The sequence below is a fragment of the Carlito syrichta genome, unplaced genomic scaffold (assembly GCF_000164805.1).
Source record: "Carlito syrichta isolate Samal-C Ts95f unplaced genomic scaffold, Tarsius_syrichta-2.0.1 Scaffold302442, whole genome shotgun sequence".
NCBI lineage: Eukaryota > Metazoa > Chordata > Mammalia > Primates > Tarsiidae > Carlito > Carlito syrichta.
In genome coordinates, this window is record NW_007246538.1 from 128633 (window position 1) to 144711 (window position 16079).

Here is a 16079-nt window from a genome sequence, read left to right on the forward strand (position 1 = left end):
ATCTTGTGATAGATCACTGAGTATTATAGACTCTAAATCTACCCAAGTTGCTGTGAAGTTCATAATTTTGTTCTTCTTTATGGCTGCGTAATAATCCACAGTGTATATATTTTTAAAAGTATTATCTGCAAATTACTTGTATCAGAATCACCTGATGTGCTTGTTTCAAATTCAGATTTTTGGCCTTACCCCCAAAGATTAGAATTTTGGGGTGATAGTGGTGGTATCTAGGAATTTCCATTTTAAACAAGCTTTGCAGATAATTTTCATATGTACTAAAGTTTGTGAACCACTAGAGTCAGACATGATGCAAATTATTGTGATGTTTTCAACTTTCATAATATTTCACTGAATATCCAGAAAGATGGTTCTGTTTTTAATATGTCTGCAAGATTCTCAGGTGAGGAAGATAAATAACCTGGTTGAGGAAGCTATAGGATTAATGTAACTACTTAGTATATGCTTAATATAGCTGAAAGTCCTGTGATGAAGTACTGGGTGGCCTTGGGTCTAATACTTAACTCTTTTAATCTCAGTTTCTTCTTAGTTCAGTAGATCTGCTATGTTGAATAAGTGAGATGATATTTATCATTGTCTGGCACCTAATACATGTTCAATAAATCATAGTTGTTACAAAGAGGGACAGGAGAAAAACAAAAGCAAGCTTGAACTTGGCAAAAATAATATTTTAAAACTATGCCAAATGTCTTATAATGGTAATTGGTATATGGGGGGAGTTAAAAAAAACCCAAGCTAAAAACCAAAAAACAAGAATTATTTTTTTTTGGAGAGTGGGCTCCCTGTAGTACAGGCTTCCCCTGCTAGAGAAGTGTTCTAGGAACACTCTGGCATCCTTATACCAACTAGCCTGGTTGTGAGAGGTTGCATTTGGCATCGGTGAATTTTTTTTTTTTTTTTTTTGAGATTTTTTTTTTCAACACGTTTTTTCATTTCATGATGGGTAATTTATGAACCCACCTGCCAACCCTGCACTGAATGTTCAGCAGTTGTTGGTTTTTTTTTTTATTGTTGTTGTTGTTCAGCAGTTTTTGACCAAAAATAGCATGACCCCCTTGCTCAACCTTCCCTATTCATCTGATCTTACCTTGAGAGACTTTGTTTGTTTGCTTCCCCAATGAAAAGAGTCCTCGAAGGGAAACGTTTGTCAGTGTGGAAGAGGTGAGACACAAAATGGCAGAAGCACTAAAATTGATGGGTTCAAAAGTTGTTTTGAGCACTTGACAAAGAGTCTCCATAGATGTGTTGCATCAAATGAAGAGTACTTTGAAAATGACTGAAGTTTAAATACGTAAGAATAAATACACAATTTTTTATAAATAAATTCTGGGTTTTTGGATCCCTCTCTCATATTTTGGAGGAAGAGTGAGAAAAAAAAACCAAACAACCCCATTATAAAGTGGGCAAAAGATATGAACAGACCCTTCTCAAAGGAAGACATCGAGCGGCCAACAGACACATGAAGAAATGTTCAACCTCACTAGTCATCAAGGAGATGCAAATCAAAACCACACTGAGATACCACCTAACTCCAGTCAGAATGGCCATTATCAATAACTCAAAAAATAACAGATGCTGGAGAGGGTGTGGTGAAAAGGGAACACTTCTACATTGTTGGTGGGAGTGTAAACTAGTGTAACCTCTGTGGAAAGCAGTGTGGCGATTCCTAAAAGCTCTAAATATCAACCTCCCATATGACCCCGCAATTCCCCTACTGGGAATATACCCTGAAGAACTCAAATCACTCTATCAAAAAGATACCTGCACATGTATGTTTATCACAGCATTGTTCACAATAGCAAGAACCTGGAACCAACCATGCTGTCCATCAAAAGAAGACTGGATTAAAAAAATGTGGCTCATATACACAATGGAATACCACACAGCCATAAAAAAGAACAAAATCATGATTTTTGCAGCAACCTGGATGGAACTAGAGTCTATAATACTGAGTGACCTCTCACAGAAACAAAGATCTGAGTATCACATGTTCTCACTCATATAGTGGACCTTGATCATCTATCATAACACTATAAGAAAAGGATTGACAGTGGTGGAAAACTATGGGGGGTAGGGAGGGGAAGAGAGGTGGGAGTAACAGTAGTCAATATCTGTCTGGGGATGAGGAGACACCCCTTATCAACTAGGGTGCCTGAACGATGCATACTTGTATACCTAACCCTTAACTGTACCCCATAATTTTAAAATAAAAATATTAAAAAAAGAATGTATCTGAAAAGTTTGAATAATGAAAAATAGTCATAAAAAGGATGACTTGCATTTGATTCCAGTTATAGATTATAATTCATGTTTTAATAATCCCTTGTTTAGTTTTTATACTCACTTGAAATTTAATTACATTCTACAACAAAATTAAGTAAAATTGGCTTTAAGTTTCTCTAAAATCGATAGGTATAATGGAGTGAATTGACATTTTCAATAAGAAATGAACTGACATTCCATTAATCTCAGATATTAAAAATGTTTTTAGCATTGAAAAAATGCATGGTTATGATTGATTGCTGGTTTACCACCTCTTATTAATTCATACATCTGGAAGGAATATTTTTAGGTATACAATATCTGGTTGATATTTGGAATATAGTTGCAAGCATGAGTTTACTTTAAACAAAAGATTTAGATAACCAAAAAGACTAATGTAGGAAAAAATTTCAGAAGATTTTCTCATCTATAGTTCATTGTAAATAAGGCAATGTTTAAACCTTTGTTTCTAGCAAAAATGGTCCCTTGACTCTCAGTTTTGCTACTTTCTTTCTCTTTCTTTTTCTTTCTTTCTTTTTTTTGAGTCAGAATCTCACTCTGCTGCTCAGGCTGGAGTGCCATGGCATGCTCATGGCCACCGCAGCCTTGACCTGCTGGGCTCAGGAAATCCTTCTGCCTCAGCCTTCTGAGTAGCTGGGTCTACAAGCACGTGCCACCACATCGGGCTAATTTTTAAAAAATGATTTATTGTAGAGATAAGGTCTCACCATGTTGCTCAGGCTGGTCTCAAACCCCTGCACTCAGGCAATCCTCTTGTCTCCACCTCCCAAAGTGCTGGGATTACAATGTGAGCCACCGCACCCAGCTCAGTTCTGCTGCTTTCTAAATGAGCGACTGCAAACAATTCTCACTGCCTTTTTCAGTCTCTTGTTCTTCTCTCTAACAGTGGGAAAAATAATAGTACCTTCATTATAGAACTGTTGTAAGGATTAAATGAATTAATTTATTAAAAACTTTTAGGACAGTGTTTGAATTTAGAAAGACCTAATAAATAGCAGTTATTAGCTAATATTTTCAGTAACTTTCTACCTAACACATTCTAGAAATCAACACTATGTTTTAGTGCTTTTTAAAAATCTGTGAATAAATGTAGCATAGGTAATAACATTGATTATGTACTTATGAGTTAAGCACTTTATGACTCTATGAGCAGGTAGTATTAACACAAGTTTACAGATAAGAAAACTGAAGAATAGAAAGATGAAGAAATGAATGGTCACAATAGCCGCAATTTGGAACCGGATTTTGTGACTTGAGAACTCATGTTTCTTACCACAATACTTAGGCATTGCTGAAGGAAACATTTACCATTTTTTTTTTTTGAGTTGGAGTCTCACTCTGTCGCCCAGACTGGAGTGCAGTGGCCGCTCCCGGCCACCGCAGCCTCGCCTGCTGGGCTCCGGCGATCCTTCCGCCTCAGCCTTCCGAGTAGCTGGAACTACAGGCGCGCGCTACCAGCCCGGCTAGTTTTTGATTTATTGTAGAGATGAGGTCTCGCTGCCCAGGCGGGTCTCGAACCCGCGGGCTCAGGCCATCCACTCACCTCAGCCTCCCAAAGGCGCGGGATTACAGGCTGAGTCATCGAGCCCGGCTACATTTACCATTTTATTAAGTATGACCAGCAAAGGGATTGTGAATCCTAAACATTTATGTGGAGTTGGAGATCGGCTTATAGAAGGAGAGCTTTCATTAGGTTATTCTCAGCAGCTAAAATAATAAGAGTTAATTGTTTTTCAATAATATTTATATTCTTTTATTTTCTCTCTCTCACTCCCTCTCCTCCCTCTTCTCAGCTTCCTTTTCCTACCCTTGCTGCTTATCTGTTCAGTCTTAACAGGGAGTCCTTGCTATCTCTACTTAAAGTGAGAGGTGTCTATAACAGCACATAAACCAAGCTTTATTGTATATTGTTTCATTTATTTCTATCAAAATAGCTTTTAAAAACTACCTTCTATCTCAAGGAAAATTTCACACTGGAGAATCTAAATTATTAAAGACTGATTTACCATCTTTCATCAAGAAGAACTGATTTTCAGAACATAACTTTAAGGGTGTATTCAGGTGCATTCATTTTTTTCCCCGACAGAGTGCAAAGATTAATTTACCATCACATCAATAAGAAGGAGTGATTATGACAAACTCCTGAGTTGAGAATAGTCATTAAAAGTAAGCAAGAGATATTTCACAGGTCAAGTATTTTGTCTGTGAGCCTTACCCTGGCTATTAGTTTAAAAATACTGCTCTTCAAGGCAATTTAATTCTTGGAGACAGATCTTCCCTTGTACAAGGCTTTTTTTTTTTTTTAGGGATTGAGTCGGAGGGGTGATTGGCATTAACTCTTTCCAGGATGAGAGAGTCCACATTTGTGATTTCATGGCCTGAAGAATTGATGTACCTTCCTAAGTTTTCAGAGTCCCTTTGGGTCATCATTATGCATTTGTTTCATAGAGCTAAACTACTGAATTGGTCTAAAACATTAGAGGCAGTATTTCTTTTTAGAAAAATTTTAATTTTAACGATGTGGTACAATTCAGAATTAGGTATACAAGTGGTCATCGTACAGGTAATGTTTGGGCCTCCCACTGGTGCCCACTTTGCCTGGTTTGAGGTCATACCTGACCCCTATTGATGTCGTGTCCTCTCCCGCCCCCCCCCACAGTGTCCTGCTACTGCCCACTCCTTTCTTACAGAATTATGGTAATTGTTTGGGGTCCACTTATGTGTGAGAACATGTGGTCCTAGAAGCAATATTTCTTTCTTTTTTCTTCTTTTTTTGAGTTGGAGTCTCACTCCGTCGCCCAGACTGGAGTGCAGCGGCCGCTCCCGGCCACCGCAGCCTCGACCCGCCGGGCTCCGGCGATCCTTCCGCCTCAGCCTTCCGAGTAGCCGGAATTACAGGCATGCGCTGCCACGCCCGGCGGATTTTTTGATTTTATTGTAGAGATGAGGTCTCGCCAAGTTGCCCAGGCGGGTCTCGAACCTGCGGGCTCAGGCAATCCACTCACCTCAGCCTTCCAAAGCGCGGGATTACAGGCTGAGCCACTGAGCCTGGCTGAAGCAATATTTCTTTAAGTGATTTTTTAAAAAAGAAAAATCTGTTTACAGAATAGAAAATTTTTACTTTTGGCTACATATAACCTATGGTATTATTGTCTTGTAAACGTTAACTGATTGTTTTAGCTTTACAGAGTATTCTTTTACAGAGTATTCTTCAATGCAATCTTAGGACCAGATTTCATATCTTAGAAGTTACAACTGGAATAAAACTTTCCCAGTCTGATTTTTGGATTGGCCATGTAGGAAAATCTGGTATCAGTTCCAGTATCACTTATAGGTTAATACAATTTCCTATGTGTTTAACCTTAGAGATAGCTGAAGTCCTCCTTTTTCAAAAGCATTCCTTCAAATGTCTGTCATCTGGCTTGGGCCAAGCACTGTGTCAAAGGTTGGGATACAAAGACAAATGATAGCCTCTCTTTTGAAGAGCTCATTCCAAAAGGAAATTTACACACACACACACACACACACACACACACACACACACACACGTGTTTATGATATAGCTTGTGAATGTCGTGTTAGAGAAATATAGAATGTACTGTGAGATTAGACCCAAGAAAATTATTTGTTTTGATAAACAGAGTTGGAGATATGTTCATAGTATAGCCATGCCTTAGAGGTGAGTTCTCTCTCCAGATTGAAAAAAGAGAAGGATTCTAGGCATTGAAAACAGCATGTACTGAATAAAGTTCAAGTCCCTTGAAGACATGACATTTAAGACTACTTATTTATATTCAGCTTGTGCTACAGCTATTGGCTGCTTATCTTATCATTTTCATTTCCGATTTTTATATGACTTGGTAGCTGACACCACACATTGACTGCTTTTTTCTTCTTTTTCCTTCCTCATTATGAGCAGTCTTTTAAACATGTATGCAGTGCTTTCATTGTGCTACTTACGCATATGTTACTGGGAGTTTGCTAATATATCAAATCTACTATTCTATTAGATCTTATATAGCAGATGTTCTAGTTATTTATTTTGTGTGGATTAGTTCTTGGAATTGATTTGAATGTTATGTAAATATTATTCTTAGATTGTTAAACTGACTCAATTAGCCATGGAGTCTATTATTACTTTTTCAAATTAGTGATCAAGTTGCTTCTGGAAACTGTTGAGTCTTTCTTGGTCCCTTTGCAAATTCTGGGCTCCAGACGGTGGAGGTGTTTATTTGGCCAGCTCAGCTCCTCAATGGTTGAGTGGATAAAGAAAATGTGGTATGTATACAGGATGGAATATTATATAGACATAAAAAAGAATAAAATCATATAATTTGCAGCAACATGGTTGGAGCTGGGGGCCATTATTCTAAGTGAATTAACTCAGAAACAGAAAAACCAAACACTGCATGTTCTCAGTTTTATGTGGGAGCTGAACAGGGGGTACTCATGGATATAAAGATGGGATTAATAGACACTGGAGACACCAAAAGGGGATAGGCAGGGAGAAGAGTGAGGATTTAAAACTACCTACTGGGCACAGAGTTCACTAGTTGGGAAATGGGAACCCCAAAAGGTTAATCCCTACCATTGCAAGATGCTCATGTAACAAACATGCACTCGTACCCTGTCCTAAAATCTAAAAAGTAAAGAAAATAATTTAAATCTTTTCAAGCATGACTTGTCCCTAGTTAGTCACATACTCACCATTTTCTATTATATCACCCTGAATCTTGGCTTTCAATCTTGACTTTTTATCAGAATCACCTGAAAGTGCTTACATGTTTAGATTCCTAGGCTACATCTCCAACCAACCATATTAAAATGCTCTGGGGAGGGAACCAGGAATGAGCAGCATTTAAAAGTTGACCTCAATGCACAGCAATGGCTAAGAATCATTTGGGACCCCATTCCATCCATTTATGTGAATTCTGTAGCCCCTGAAAGCAATGAATATCAATACCGGGGAGGTGGTTGTATGACCTTGACTTCTAGGAAGGCTTGTTTCACGTAAACTTCAGGCTCTGGTCCATACCCTGTCATCATTTAGTTATGAAGCTCTCTCTTTCTAAGGGAGGCCAGTCATCTTCAGGTCCTTGTCTGCCTCATAATATACTCTGAATGCACAAAACTTCACTGTGAGTAAATGTGCAGTATCTTCCCTGATAACTGGTTTTCTGGGATACCAGGACTTTCTCCATTTGCTGTGAAACCATCTCTCCTCTTGGCCCATTCCCAGGAGTGTGGGGCTATAGGTCACACTGTCCTTCACAACTGTTCTGCCTTCTTGTAGGTAAGCTAGGTTCAGATTCAGGTAAAACTGCCCAAATTCAACCTTTCTGGTTAGCGATTTAGTCACATTCCCAGAAACACTATTTCTCTTGTGCGCCTGTTGGGAGAAGTGCTGACCCCAAATGTAGAAATATTAACATGAGGAAATTACAACAGATGTGTTCTGAGCTAGAAATAGGAAGAAAGGATGGGCGGCAGCCAAGAGAATCAGTGATGATTTTCGGAAGGTTTAAGAGTAAACCTAAATAATTCCCATCTGTGTCTGACCTAATTTTTCTATCTCCCATAAAGTGTTTAAACAAACATATTTTGGAACCCTCAGCTGTATAATTTTAGTTGTTTAATGGCCTCAATAAAACCCTTTTGTGTATGTTTGCAATAACCTATTTGATCCGTGAAATCGAATGCCAAAGTAGATCATCTCAGGGAACTGTTGGCTGAAAACACTTGCTGGTCTTTTATTGTTTCCCATGAGCTATAGTGATTAGACACTAGAAGAGTGACTAACACAAACCACGTCTGAAATCAGAATTATCAGTTGAACTCTTGCCATGCATTTAGGGTTATGAAACAGCTTGGTGGGTTTCACAGAAGGCAACTTTAAGCCGCTTGCTTGAAATGGTGATGCATAATCCCCAAACAAACATCAATATTAATAATCCTATAACAGTTTTATGATAGTGGCAATAAAAATCAAAGCAGGTTCCTGGAATCATTTCTCTCCCACGTTGTGACGAATGCATCATGGGATTTCGTTGTTCAGGGTCTTTGTTAACCATAGAGCAAATGGCCATGATGGTTTTTTGAATCTCAGTATTATTGATGTACTTTATTTAATTCAGCTTTTCAATTTTCCCTGTTAGCCTGAAGTCACAAATTAATTACTCCTGTGTTTGCCATGGAGTCATTGACCTAACTTGAAATCGTCTGAGTATTTTAAATTTAGCAAATTCTTCCACAGCCTGTATTAATCCAATCTGTTCAACCCTCAACTTTCCACCAGTAACTCTAATGTAAATCTTGCTTTTTTAATTCTTGTAATCTGAGTTCAATAGTCTTATTCTGGACAATCATTTTCTCTCACCTCGCCTCCTCTCACAGCTCTTAAATCTTCATTGTTGAAGATCTTGCTTTCCTTCTGAACTGACCTATTGCTAAATACACCTGACAAGACCTCAGGAAAATGTCACTTTTCTCCCTTGCTCTCTTCCAAAAAGGAGTTGATCTATATTCCTGTTGACCTACAAAAAATGTTCACTAAAACATTACCTTGAGTAGGTCACTTGTGTTCACAAAACTTCTATGGCTTCTTATTTGCTTTTCAGATTAGTGTCTGGTCTGATGTCTCAAATCCTACTTCCTCTGTGAAACCTTCCTGCTCATCTTTGATCAAAGCAGAAATTTCTCTTCCAGAAATTTGTCACACTACTTATAATTTACTGTCTTGTATTGTAGTTATTTTTCTGCTATCTGTATCTCATCCCCCTAATAGGTGATAAATTCCTAGAGGGTGCCTTCAACAGAAAAAGTGCTCCATAAATATCTATCGTTGATGATAGCAGATTATAGATCATGTTTTGTTGGAGGATTGGAAGCAAAGTCTCAAAAGTAAACCTATGATTTTAGGCTTATTCCCTTCCCCACAATATTTGCTGAAGGCTTAAGATATTCTTAGTATTTGACATGGATTTTCTCTTCTAATCTTCTAAACCCTATGAGATTAGTCTATTATAATTTATGGATGAGGAAAAAGAGACACAGAAAGTAATTCATCCAAGGTCACATTGCTAACAAGTAGTTAGCTTAGATTTGAAACCAAAGGAGTCTGATTCTAAAACCTGTTCCTGTAATGGTTGCACATCTACCTCCCCCCACCTATCTGGCCCTACTTTGGAATGGACTTGGCAGGTTTGAGTGTCAATAATTTGTAGTCCGTGGAATATCAGGTCCCTCAGAAGTCTTTCAGGGATTGTCAAAACATGATATCAATGATCAAGTTTGCAATAAAGACCTGATGATGCTAATCTTTGCCCGTTGAGGAAGAGAGGTGCCAATTCCAGTTGAAGCTTGATGTGGAGGGTGGTGGTGATAAGAATTCCATTTTAGGGGTCAAGCCAGTAATTCTTAATTGCTAAATACAATGGATAACGTTTTGAGGCTCACTGTTACTTTTTACCTTGGTGGTAGCATAGATCACTAACACTTGGGTGCAATATGTACCAAGAACAGTTAGGCAATCTAGATTCTGTAATATCACTATAGCCTATAACGTCCTCATAACTTGCAAAAGATCACAGCTCAAGGATTTCTTGATTAAGATTCTTAGTAAAAGTCAATGTGTCTTTGACAGTAAGTAAAAGAAGGTGAAGCTACTCAGATGCTTCCTGATAAGTGATATGCTGTCCATACCAGCTGTGGAGTCAAGTGTGTCCCCTCACTCAGGTTTCAAATTGTTGTTTGTCATGAGACTTGGGGTTGCTCAATAGTGGAAACTAAGAAAGTTAAAGCTTCACGTGTCAGAGGTGACTTTACCCGTGGCTCATGTCATCTTTAAAAGCTTTTCCTTCTTTGACTTTGAACACCTTGATCTTTGTTTGTCTCATGTCTTCATGATGTATTCCTTTCCTGGTGCCTGCCCCTTAAGTATTGATGTGCTGTAGAGTGCTGATCTCAGATAATTTCTCTTGAATGGAATAAATTCTCTTGTGCTAAAATCTCCATATTTTCTGTCTATTTGGTTTCTAATACAGGATGGTGCAACACATAAATGTGCTGGGAAAATTGCACACACACCAATGTTGGTGATGTGTTGTACTGACATCATTTTCCTGTGTGCCGACAGTAAATGAATAGGTGCTTATTATTCTCTATGTGCCCATGTAGGTCTATTCTCCATTGGTCTCTGCTCTTCTCTGGAAGTTTGCCCTATGTGGTCTGTATCGCCTATGGCCCTTACCACTTGGCCAGTCAGAGGCACTGGTAGAAGGTCAGAGAACAGGAGAAAAGAGAGATCGGGGCATTTATTTTCCTTCTTCCCTCCCTGCCTCTGGGCACTATTGTTCCTTCGTGGTAGTAACTTTTGCTAGGTAGCCCCTTTGCTTTGCTCCAGTTTTCACTCTCTCTTGCTGTTGCCAGTCGCTGGTTGCTTCACCATTCTCTTGGTGGTTTCCTTAATCATGCCCAATGCCTCTGTAAATAGTGCCTTCATTTGAAATCTCTTCCACTAAACCCTTCTGAATGTGCCATCTGTTTCCTGCAGGGTGCCTGAGGGTTACAGAGCTGATTCACCTTACAGAAACAGGTGTCAAATAATCTCCTACCCTTCCTCAACAACCTGAATTATTTTTCACACTAGCTTTTGCAAAATCAGTCACACATACTCTTAGCAGTGAAGGCCATATTCAAGAGAAGAACTCTGAGAACAAAGCCCTCTATAACCTCAAGAAGTAAGGGCTGGGTCAAAGAAAAGACATCAATGAATAAAGCTTCAAAGAAACAGATTACAAATTATTCTTGGTTCTCCACTGTATTTTCCTTAGTAGCTCCAACATGAACTTTATAAAACTTAAGTTTGATCTTATTATTGTCCATAAAATCTTCAATGGCTTGTGCTAGAATGAAATTTAGATTCCTTGGCATTATAGGTGACTCCTTTAAGTTTTGGCTTTTGCTTGCCTTTCTCTGGCATTGTCTTCTGCTGAATCCTGCACGAGTCCCAGTGGTCCCACATGGCCTCACATCACATATTTAGCTCGTCTGTATGACTGATATTGCTCTCCTCAGCTTTTCTTCCTTCGTTTCTTATTTTGTTTAATGCCATCATTAATCATCCAGATCCTAAAAGTCATAATAGACTTTTTAAAAAAAAATCTCTCAACTCTGAGACGTAGTAGCTTATCAAACGCTACTAGTGAGAGAGATCCTGCTTTGCATTTTACCAGAAAATCCACTCCATGTGAATTTTCAGTGTTGCACACCTGGAAGGATTTGGTATATATACAGTAGGAAGCTGATATGTAAATTAGCCCAGCATCTGGAAGGCACACATCAGTGAGAATAATAGAAGTTTTTGAATAACTTATTCTCCATAGCTTTTCTTTTGCTTTTTTTTTTTTTTACTGCATCTTTATTTCTTCTAGACACAGATTCTTCCTTCACAGTATATGCTCCAACAATGCTATAATAGAGATAGAGATATCTTCCTTGACTATGATGGTTTCCACGATGGAACCACCATCTAGTGGCTTTGGAAGAAAATAGGAATAATTAAGAATTCAGAGGTAGTTCACCATCAAATTACAAATTTGGCAGTTTTAATTTTGGAATTAAAACAGCCAGATTGTGTTCATTTAAAATGTTTTATATTGGCATAACAGATGTCTTCCCCTTGGAACATTCTTAGCAATTAAAATATATAGATACATAAAGCATGTATGTATCTGTGTATTTTAATTCAATGTTATGTGGCATGGTTGCTTTTATGCCACCAGCCAGAGGAAATTTTTAAATGGTCGTATTAGCAGACATCTTAACAAATTCTTCTTATACAAACCCTGATTTAAAAAAAAGTACTCTGAGATATCAAAGCAGATGGTTGTCTTCATCTTAAAAAATTTAATGAGAAAGAGTTTACAGCTTCATTTGCCAGCACATATTAGGGACCACAAAGAGCAATTGCAATTTCTAGAGAGAAAAAAATTTTACATACAGAAATTTGGAAGCTTTGTTTTGTGAGAGATAAAGGGAGAAGGCTAGTGTTTTGATAAGCAAGTACATTTATTATGTTTTATTTTATTTTGGCTTGGATTTTTGAAATTGACCTAGGTAGTTGTATTAGCCAGGGCTCCATCAGAAAAACATAAACCATTCATGTATTTCAAACATGGAGGCTTTAATCTAGGGAACTGCAGCTTTACAGGAAGTCAGAGAGGCAAAGATCCAGAAAGCCACCAACGATGGTGTAGTTTCAAAATGAGTGGATCTCCAGGTGGAAGCTTCTGCATATCCCAGGAGCCCTAGAAAGTTTCTGCTATTATCTCAGCCTTGAGCACTGAAGCAATAGTCTCAAGGAACTGCTGCCCACGATCTCACCTGCCTTCCAGAGCCTGGAAACTGCCATGAACTTCCTGCGTGCTTCCTCCCATGTGTCTGCTTATCGCTGCCAGTGGTGAAGAATGCCTTCTCCCCATCTCTCACCCTCCAGCTTTCGTGCCAAGAGCATCACACTGGCAGCTCTAACCTAGAACCCGGTGAGAAAGGGAATTCTTGGAATACTGTCTGGTTTTCCCTCTCCAATGCAGAGGAAGCTATAGAAGGAGGTGTAGTAAGGTGAAAGCACAATGTATCCTTTCGGTGATGAAAGTGACATATTTAGTAACCAATTTCAGATGACATTGGTAAATCGTTAAGATATTTTCATTAATTTTTGTTGGCAAAAAGGCAAAATGTATAATGGAAAGAGAATGCTCTTTGGAATGAACGAACCTGGGTTCAAATCCTAGAACTACTTAATTTTAGTTTGGTGACCTTGAATCAGTCAGTCCACCATCTGGTGTCTTGAAACTGCCGGAGTGGGCAGGGGGACACTTCCTCAATAAGGGTACCTGATCTCAAACCAGGTGAAGTGGGGGCCAAAGTGAGACCCAAACTTTATCTGTACAATTTGTATGCCTAACCCTGAATTGTACCCATCTTTAAAATAAAGACTAAAAAAAGAAAAAGAAAAAGGAAAGAAGAAGTGTGAATAATGATGTCCATTTTGGAGTCTTGCTTTGAAAAGTAAATGAAATAATCTATGTGCAGCACTTATTTGAAAACACAGTGCCTGACATATAAAAAGCAGTAGGTAAATGTTAACTCTGTTAAGAAATTGAAACTGAAGACTGACATAAAGGTCTACAGCAGATTATCTATTTCTACGCCTTGACCAAATTACAATGTTGTTGTTACATTTGTAATGGCTTGACTTTCCTCTTGTAGCACATTACTTACAACTTTCAGTATCAATAAGCTTTTCTCTCTTAGTGTGTTTCTTTTATGACTTTCTCTCTCAGAAATAGTAGCACAAGGAAAAAAGCTTAGTTTGGAAACTCTGCCAGTAATTGGCTATGTCTTCCTAAACAATTAAGTTACTTTCTCAAATCCTCAATCTCCTTATGTATAAAACGATGAGCTGGACGGTAGGGAGAGGAAGAAGGAATGAATGACTTAGATGGTTTGAATGATTTTTTAAAAAAAATCGCTTACCCAACATTTCCTTGCCTATTTAAGTCACTGTGTTAGGCACTATGGGGGTAAGTAAAAAATGTATGTACAAAAATGTGGCCCCTGCCATTCAGGGCAATATAATCCAGTAAAATAAAAAATATCAATGAGAGACACATAAAATATAGCTGAATTGGAGCTTCTGGCCTAAAATTATAAGGTTTTATTGCGGTGATAAATTTAGTAAGAGTATCAGAAGCTCCATAGAGAGAGAAGTTTGCAATACCTGTTTTAAAAAATATTCCACTAGTTCTAAAAGGTATTGTTTTCATTGAGGAAAAAAGACATGCTGCAAAACATAAATGATTGGTTGGGTTCTACAGACATCCTCTTGTTAAAAATTTGGCATGAACTTTCCAAACACCTGCACTGGAGTGGGCCCTGCGTTTGGATGTAGGTGCAGAGACAAACTTATTTTATCTTCCCTCAAGGATTTTCTGTGCTAGCTGTTTGAATGCGACTTTTACTTAATTGGTTTATATTAGTTACCAAGATTAATGCCAGTAGTGTTGGAATCCTATCAGTCCCTGTATTTGCCATTATATTAAAATTTAATTTATTTTAGTTTTCTCTAAAGTTTTGACTATGACTGTTAATTTCAGCCTCTTACTGGTATTCAGTTTAGGAATCTGGGTGGTGTTGCCTTTTCTAATGTTCCACCAAATTAAATTAAATTCACAGAGTATAATTTTGTGTACCGCATACACTAGTCATCATCAGTAAAATGTTAATTAAGGAAGCAATTTAGAAAGCAGGGCTGGTCTCAATTTAAATGCACTTTTAACTGTGAAAACTTATGACCTACATATATAATTGAAATTAAGTTACACTAAGAAAAATACGTAAGTTGGCTATTGTTCAAGTGGTACTGAAATAAACTAGAGAAGTTGCTGTTAGATCAATGTTTCAGAATGTGTATTTAAAAGATTAGAAAAAAACCCTTAAAGAAACAAACTGCCAGTTTACTATAGGGGTAACTGCAGCCTCTGACTTTTTTTCCCCCAACAGGGACATATTTCATATTCAGACAAGTCCTTTCGAAGATTTGTCGCTACACAAACACTAATGAATTGGCCATTACTCGTGCACTGGGAGAACTAGTTTAAGGTTTAAGATATACTAGTCATTACACGAATCATCAAAAGGTGTACGAATCATTGGTCCTTGACTTTTTATACCCCCACAGGCTTATTCTGTCTTGTCAAATCCTGTTGCAAATCAAGATTTTAAAAATTATGTACCATCCTGTACTCATTAGTGTTTCGTACAAGGGTTGTTGGTACCATTTCATTTTGAAAAGCACATTGTTAAGCCATCGCAGATGATCTGTGATATCATTGCTTCTTGCTCAGGCAATGCTTCATAATTAGGACAGGGTGTCTAGTATTAAAATGGGGTTTCTTTACTACACTAACCTGTCCTGGTAACAGGTTGTCACAGAATGCGCCATCAACCATATCACTTGCATTATCTCCAAAAAACCCCCTGGTTTCTTTGTATCAAGTTCTACAGAAATTTTTACAGAATAAAGGAAATTTTGGAACAAGAAAACAATTTCCCCAATATTTAAAATCTAAAACATTTTGTCTGACATGAGCATTTTACAGAAGTAGAAAGCGGCCAACACATGTTAAAATACAGTGGGATCCTTTACTTCTCCGCCTAAAATCCTTTACAGGATTTCCATTTTATTTTTCAGGCTAAATTCTCAACATCTTGACCCCTCCTTTCATTGCCTGAATCTGCTTTTCTTCTCCACCCTTCTTCCACCCTTCCTTCCTCTACCTCCTCCCAAGAGTCCTTAAAATCTAGCCTTAGTAAAATGTTTGCCTTTCCTTCATGATTTCTCTTCTTCACTGAGAACGTTTCTTTCTTTTTTTAAAAAAATTATTTTGTTATAAATGTGTGGGGTACAATTCAGGATTAGTTACATAAGTAGTCTAGGTGCAGGTGAAGTTTGGGCTTCCACCTGGGTCTCACTTCCCCTGACTTAGGATCAGGTACCCTTAATGATGTTATGTGACCCCCCCCACCTCTGCCAGTATATGTTCAGGACACATTTACAAGTGAGAATATGTGGCATTCAGTTCTTTGTTTCTGTGATAGATCACGGACTTTAAATTTGTCCAAATCCATAATCTTGGCCTTCTTTATGACTTCATAATACTCTATCATGTATATGTAGCACATTTTCTTTATCCAGTCCACTTTTGATGGGCAGC